The sequence below is a fragment of the Canis lupus genome, chromosome 25, assembly GCF_011100685.1.
Source record: "Canis lupus familiaris isolate Mischka breed German Shepherd chromosome 25, alternate assembly UU_Cfam_GSD_1.0, whole genome shotgun sequence".
In the NCBI taxonomy this organism is placed as follows: domain Eukaryota; kingdom Metazoa; phylum Chordata; class Mammalia; order Carnivora; family Canidae; genus Canis; species Canis lupus.
Window position 1 is genome coordinate 41,519,549 of NC_049246.1, and position 8,650 is coordinate 41,528,198.

The following is an 8,650-nucleotide window of genomic DNA, read 5'->3' on the forward strand; positions in this document are numbered from 1 at the left end:
CCAGCATGAGATGCATGCAATTTCATTCATTTTTTTTCATTTAGTAAATGTTTCTAGAGGGTCTACTATGCCCAGTGTGGTAATACGTACTGGTTTATAACAGAGGAAAAAAGCAGACAGGATTCCTGCTTTATGAAATATCCATTTGTCAACAGAGGGAAACAGAATAAACACATGAATACACATTAATACCGATTTTGGATTATTAATGTGAGTGGCTGGAGGAAGGAGAAAAACTTTTGGTCAGGATAATTTCCCACTGAGATGATGTTTAGCTGAGACACGAAGGTTAAAAAGAAGCCAAATGTGCAAGATCTAGGAACAAAGTGTTCCCAGTGGAAAGGACAGGGAGTGAAAAGGTCTAAGGAAAGAAAGATCTTGGCCACCACATCTGGAGCAGAGCCAGCAAGGGAGAGTGGCGTGGGAAGAAATCTGAGAGGTACCCAGGGGCCAAACTGCATAGCCCAAAGGAAGAATATGGCCATAGCTTTCTCTGTTTGTGAAAGGGTAAGAGGGCAGAAAATTTAGCATGGAGGGCATGGTGTAATAGTCTAAAGGCATGTAAAGACCATGCGACTCAGTGGCAAAATGAAGTCATCAGATACAACTCCTACTTTGAATCTCTCTCTAAAAATAGGACATTGCCACCTTGCGGAAAGTCAGTTTGCAAACCCTCCCTCTGACAGATGAAATGCCAGCCTATGTATTAGTGTATTGGAAAGACAATATCCTAAAATACTGTTTGAAAATAGTATGTTCACTGTGGTTATAATGGGTACAAATACACATATATGGAGCAAAGAGTGGAAGAGAATGTGCAAAATAAAGCAGTTCCTTTAGATGGTAAGAAGAGGAAATATATCGTTTTCTTCATTAATGTTGACTTTTGAAAACATGCATTTGCAGCCAGGAAGAAAAGTTTTCAATACCTAAAAAATTGAAAGTAACTTTGATTTCTATTTACAGCATTTCATTTGGTGTAGGTAATCAATAGCACCTTGAGATACAATGGTTGTACTTTGAATTAATAAGTTAGAGTGTTACAGAAGTCTAAGATTTCATGAAAGAGGGCAAGTTTAAATGAACACCCAGATATCCTTCAGTTAATTGAGTTCTTGAAAATACTCAATAAGAGTTAGACACTCGGTATAGATTCTCGGTATAAACCAGTTGCAAGGAAATAGTACATCAGATCCCCATTTTATGAATTTTGAGCTCAGCATGTTTTTCAGATGACTTATATTCCTTAGGAGATAAGTTATGCCCTAAATAATTAAGCACTTACATCTCTAATGTGGTTTTGCAATCTGGCCCTAATGATGTGACAGAGAGAATGGACAAAGTGTCATATGGCCCATGGATATAAAAATTCCCTCGGTGATCTTCTGTCCTTCTGTCAAAACTGCTCCAAATCATTTATCAAGTTGTGTGTTTAGTATACTAGTTTTGGGAACTCTGAATATTTTTAAATATTTTTGGAAACGTTTCTATCAAGAGTAAGAGTTCTTCAGAGGTGTAAACCTTTGTACAATGATTTCTTAGATATGACATCAGAAGGAACAATAGATAAATTGGACTTCATTAAATTTAATTTTTTTTTTGTGCTTTAAAGGACATAATTTCCAAAGTGAAGAGACTGGGAGAAAAGATTCGTAAATCATGCAACTGTTAAAGGACTTAATCTGGAATATGTAAAGTACTCTCACAATTCAATAACAAGACAAACGACCCCATTTGAAAATAAGCAAAGAATCTAAATAGACATTTCTCTGAGGAAGACATACAGATGGCCAATAGCCACAAGACAATATTCTTAACATTATTGACCATCAAGGAAATGTAAATCAAAACCACGAGACATCACTTTATACTCAGTAGGTGACCATAATAATAATAATTAAAAATAAGACAAACAGTAATGATTGTTGTCAAGGAAGTGGAGAATCTGGAGCCCTCATACACTACTGGTGGGAATGGGAAATGGAGCAGCCCAGAAAAGTTAAACATTGAGCCTCCAGGTCACAGAATAAATAATAGATTGAGCAAGGAACAAAAGCCAGATCTCCTGGGTTCCATTCCAGTAGAAAGACAATTAGATAAACTGTTTCTTTAACATATAAGGATTAAATAACAAGTTCAACCATTATTTTTTTTTTTTTTTTTTACTTTCATTTTTTTTTATTGGTGTTTCAACCATTATTTTAAAAGAAAAAAGAAAGTATGTCTTCCTTAAAGTAGTGATTTATCTTAATGACAAAGACTAGATTTAATGCATAGAAACTATTAAATTTAGTATGCAGTATTAAAAGAAGAGCAAGAATTTATATCTCCTGAGAGTGGTCAAGAGTGTTGTCCTGGTGAATTTTGGCATATGAGATTAAAGCCAAGGACAGGGCAGCCCCAGTGGCTCAGCGGTTTAGTGCCACCGTCAGCCCAGGGCCTGATCCTGGAGACCCAGGGTCGAGTCCTATGTCAGGCTTCCTGCATGGAACCTGCTTCTCCCTCTGCCTATGTCTCTGCCTCTCTCTCTCTCTCTCTCTCACTGTGTCTCTCATGAATAAATAAATAAAATCTTAAAAAAAAAGATAAAGCCAAGGACAAAAATTTCTGCCCCCAGATATATGTAAAACACACATTTTGTCATCTATTTTCTAGGAAGGGTTCTTTGTTGTCTTGAGCCAATCGACATTTGTGGTCCTTTCATGCTCCGCCATCCCTTCCATCTCCAGGGTTCACAGGAAACTTCAGGACAGCATTAACATCAAATGAAGGCAGGGTCAGGAAAGGCACAAAGAGAGTAAGAAGTTGATGAAGAATAAAAATGCTCTCTCGCCTACTTTGTAACTGGGCTAAGGGCTGAGAATGAGTGGATGAGCTTCCAGGTTGTCTTATTTCCAATGGTCTACATCATTCATCAAAGTAGGGACTGGCATCATTTTGCTAGAAATGCCAATGTCAAATACCTCATTCCAGACCATTCAGAATCTGCATTTTCACAAGATTCTCAGGTGATGGATATGCGCATTAAAACTTGAGAAGTGCAGGATAGTGATGTCCACCAGTTGTTTCTCTGGAGCACTGTGTAGTATCTGCATCTTGGGGATTGGGTTCCCAAGGAGACTTAGACAACTGGGTAGCACCTCTACATCCTTGGGGAGCTCTAGTTGCTGGGCTCCCCTGAAAGTCATTCACTTTGGCTCCAAACAGAAAAGAAGGTGTGCCAGTAATAAGAAATGGTAAGTCAGCTGCCTCACAAACTCAACTTCCAGTCCCAAGTTAATTTTCCGTTTTTTCCCCTCTCTATGTCGACCTTTAAAAGTTCCTAATGAGTTCCTACAGCATCTCTATGAATGCCTTTTCATCACATTTCTGTGCTTTCATCCATGCAAAATAAGGAGGTTCTCCTTTCTCAGAAATTAATGTCATATCTCCTGTCAAACTCTTCATTTTCACAAGTTCAAACTAATTATGGCTGCAGATGGTACCGCTAAATAAAGTTCTCTATTGTGGACACTTAATCAAATCAGTATTCCCGACAGAAATGTCTGTCTGTGGTAGAAACCTGTTGCTGTGGGTTAGTTGAGATTTTAAAGTTATGTTGAGGAGTTCTTTATCCTACTTTTACTCCAAGGCAGAGATTGCTATGGAAACTTATGTGCAGGCTTAGAAATATCTCATTAGGGTTTCTTTTGTATAAATAGTAAAGAAAATGCTGGCATCGCATTAGCATTTAAACACAGCACAGCTTGTGCAGAGAAGCAAAGAGAAGAATGGGTGAAATCACATCCAAGTTCAGCTGACCAGTCACTGGATGCTCACTTTCCCCAACCGCAGTTGATCTAGAACTCTTCTTTCAACCACTAAACTGTTTTGTGACAATCTCATTACCTGCCAGCGTTTTCACCAGAGAGAAGTAGCTCAGAGAAATGGGGAAAATGAAAAACAAAACAAAACAAAAACCAGTTACAGGGATACCTGGGTGGCTCAGGCAGTTGAGCGTCTGACTCTTGGTTTCAGCTCAGGTCATAATCTTAGGGTTGTGAGATTGAGCCCTGAATGGGGCTTCACGCTCAGTGGGGAGTCTGCTTAAAGATTCTCTTCCTCTGCACCCCCCTACCTCAAACAAATAAAGAAATCTTTTATAAAAAAACAACTAGTTACAGTTCTTGTGAAGGACTGCATTTCTGAATAATGTTTTAATGTAGATTAAAACCAAGGACTAAAATGTATCTTTGGGTGGTCACAGATTCTCAATTGTTCTTTCTTTCCTCTCATTATCCTCTTAAATAATAAAGATCTATCTTCTATGACTTAAGGCAGTCAGCATCAATGGCACTCAATTGTATCATATTTCAGGGAAAGACACTAAGAACTTGGTTTCAGCGTTATATTTTAGTGTCTTGTGATGAACCCAAGGAGAGAAAGGAAACTGTACCAGCTGGCAGCTCTGTGTGGGATAAGAAAATGTCCAGAGTTTTCAGTATAACCAAACAAAGACAGAATTTCCAGATTCAGAAATTATTAGTCTTTCTCAGGCCCTAATTTTCAGTGGGATGAATTTAGATGACCTGACAGATAAGTGGCAATTTATAGTTGAGGTGGAGCCCAAATCTAGCCAATATAAAGATCCCCATTAGGAGCAATGGTAAAGTGTGTTCTTTCTCTCACCCAAATGACCTTACCTTTGGTGTCATCTTTGCCAGACACATTGATCCACCAGGCTCTCCCTGCTAGTTTCAAACTTCTAGGGGTGCCCTTAGACATTCTTACACTCCAAAGGATGGCCACAAGCCTGCAAGAGATATGAATGTGGCAAACCCAAGCAGTTTTTATTTTATTACAGCTTATCTTGTTGTTTTCTCCCTAGTAGTTAACTAGAGAAAGCAGTGTTGAGCCCCACACAGTCTGTATGGAGAATTAATTCTCTTTTATTGAGAACAAAGCACATTGGCTTCTACTTCCAGCTCTAGCACTTTTTCATTAGTTGAATTTTTATAAATCACTCATTTTTCTGGGTTTCAATTCCCTGTTCTGAAACATGGGGTCAAGCATTGTGGTATAAAGAGCTCTGCCTACATTTGAAGACAGATTCTCCATCTGGTTCTTGAACATATCTGCCCCTCATATCAGCTCCGGTCAAGTCACCAAAACTCTATGCATTTCCACTATGATATAAAATAATTATTATGTTTATGCAAAATATATACTGTGTTCTTTCAGTCCCATAAGTTAGACCATGTACAGATATTTATTTTTAAGCAGGCCTGCAATTTCTGTGCCCTCAGTAGAATCTACAGATAGCTTGTCTTTCATTGTGGATGTAAGTTTGAAAAAAAAAAAAGGGATGGACTTGCCTTCATTTAGATTCATACAGAAGAATAAAGTGTTTATTTTGCCACAAATATTATAAACCACACAGAGAAATATCTACATTCATGTCTATCTTGCTCTCCCACCTTATCCCTGCCTCCATCTCTGTCTCTGTCATCTCAATCTCTAGTTAAACCTCTTTGGAGCATGCCAATCATGCTCCTTATCTACATATTTCCTTTTCTGATAAAGACTCTAGCCGGAAATCAATCCTTAATAATATAGAAAACACTTACGTAGAAGTATTTTTCACTGCTATTAAAGTAGTCCCTTGATAAGAAGTATAATTATCAATGTTTTCCATTTGACCTGATGTATTTCCTACTCACCTGAATATGACAAGATTGCTGATAATTGACAATTGAATTAAAATGTTTAATTGTTCTGAAAGTATTGTTTTTGTTTATTCAGTTTGGCTGATTGACTAGTTCCTGAATGTTAAGTGCCAAGATGAGACAGTTAGGCTCAACATATGTGCCTGTAAACAGACCTAGACACAGACATATTCAGCAAAATTTTCAACTTAAAAGAACACTGGAAAAATATCATAAAAGCAATATTTTCATGGGTAGGTGTTACAGACTGAATTGTGTCCCCCCAAAAAAATTCTTATGTTGAAATTCTAACCCCCAATCTGACTGTATTTTGGCCTTTAAAGAGTTCATTAAGTTTAGAGGAGATCATAAAGGTGGTGCCCTACTCAGGATCAGTGTCTTTATAAAAAGAGGGAGAGATACCATGGGTATGTATGCACAGAGGAAAGACCATGTGAGGACATAGTGGAAAAAACAGCAGAGGAGAGAAGCTACAGGAGAAACCGACCCTGCCAGCACCTCGATCGTGGACTTCCAGCAACTAGAACTATGAGAAAAAGAATTTCTGTTGGTTTAGCCTCACAGTCTGGGGTACTTTGTTAACAGAAGCCCTAGTAGACTAATATAGTAGGTTAGCATCAACATGGGAGAGGAAGAACTGGAAATGGGGACTCCTTCATTCTACTACAGACTCAGGGAAAAACACTTTTGTGACCTTGAGCAAATTGCATATGCTTATCAGTAAAAATTTACAAAGTAGGTGAAGAGAACAAACTCTGATATTTATTCTTGCCCTTGTATTGTTTTGTCCTCGAGCAATCATAATAATAATAAGAGTAACATTTGTCTGAAACATTCCATGAACATGACATTTTTCTCTCAGTGCATTGGGACACAAGGATGCTGAAACCAGCATTGCCTACAGCTCCCCCAGGCTCCAAGGGAAAGGCTGTGGCACTATTCATCAAGATGCTCTGAGCATATTGAAGAAAGTAGAATGCTGTTGCTCTGATTCTATCAACTCGGCAAGATCTGTTTGCATTGTGTTAGAGTCTCTGTAGATTTATAAAGAGACTTTATTCACATGATTTTATTTATTCCTTTCAACAGTTCTACAATGTTCCTAATCATCTACCCTTCAAAGAATACCCAAAGAAAAGAGTCTGAATGTTGTCATGTCATAACTTTAAATTTCCTAAGTTCTCCCCTGTACACACACACACATATTCCCTCACATTGTGTAAACATGCTTTTGTGTGTTATATTTTGAAAAAAAATAGTCTAATCCTCTTCATATTAATAATAGCTAATATTTCATATACTGGAATCTTTGTTAAGCAATTTACTTGCATTATCAGTTTTTTTTAAATTTTCCCAACAATGCCATGAGGCAAAGAGTATCAACTTCATTTTAAGCAAGAAAAATCAATCCTTTACTAGAACAATTCAGAGGAAATTTAGCCAGCAAAAGGCAGAGCAAGGACCTGAACCCAGACAGTCTACTTCCAAAGCATGCAGCCTAATATATTATGCAGTTCTGCTTCTTTGGAAAACTTCTAATTTCTGTGCTAGACCACTTTCAGTTAATATGTAGAAACAAACCTTCAACAACAATAAAACTATAAAACAATAAATCCCATTCCAAAAGTTATCTCTTCCAAAAGAATGTTTTAGCTTTTCCAAGCTTTGACAGTTATCATTTAAGGCTCTAAAATAAGTTCACATGTAGTTCTTTCTATATCTTCTGTGTGCAAAACCAAGCTCTCTTTGCTCTGATTTTCAACAAAACCACAAGCTGACACTTGCATTTAGCACTTCATCTCCATCCAAATAATGTAGGTCCTGCTGGAACTTCCAGTGAAACCAGGTCCAGATTTTGCCATGGAAAACAGAAATTACCCATCTTAACTCAGCCTTATGAACAGCCAGCCAAGATCATGTTTGGGGTAAAACTGACACCTGACCTCCCCGTCCCCCAACCCTGGAGTAGGAGCTGCCTGCTATGGCTCTGGCTTCACCAGAAGAAATATTATGTCCTTGATACGCAATATGTCCCAAGTTAGCATGCAGGCCATTAGAGGGCTTTCTGTAGCTTCTGGGTCTGACAGAGACAGGCTTGAACAAACATAAGAATACGACCAACGAGAATGTTCCATTTTATTTGAAAGAGCCGTTCCGTTATTTTAAATCTACATATCAATGCTTTAAATCTGTAAAATTTCTAATTTCCCTGAAAAATGATATTCCCTGAACACTATTGCCCTAGATTTCTTTTTAAAGTAACACTTGAACATTCTTTTAAAAGTCAAACAGTATTGGGGCACCAGGGGAGGTTAGTCAGTTAAGCTTCCAACTCTTGATTTCGGCTAAGGTCATGATCTCAGGGTTGTGAGATCAAGGCCTACATCAGGCAATGATGAGTGTGGAGCCTGCTTGAGATTTTCTCTCCCTATGCCTCTCCCCCCCTCCCTCCTTCTGTAAACCCTCCTCCCCCAAAATCAAACAGTATTAAAAAGCTTATAAGAAAAATAGAGTATCTTATCATATACCATTTTACTCCTACTTTGCACTGTACTGAGGAAATCCCACATGGCATCTAGCTATCTCTTCTAAATAACATGTTCATATTCATGTTTCCTTAATGTTTTTACTTTGAGAAATTATGTAGGATTTTCTGTTGTTAATTCATCACCACCATGACCATAACCACTTAAGGCCAAGAACTATGCTTTCCACAGTCACCTATCCTATCCTATATTGTTCAGGCTAGAGCTTCTCATCACTTGAGATGTGGAAATCAGAAATATACCAGAATAATTTCGGGGGGGGGGCAGAATGCTTAGATGTGTGTACAGTCATGAGCTCCACAGTTGCTTCCTGACGTGTCTATGTAAGGTGCCAGGGACCACACGATTGCTTCAGACAGATCCTGCACAGTCCCCACCCTTCTTCACTTGCTCCCTAAA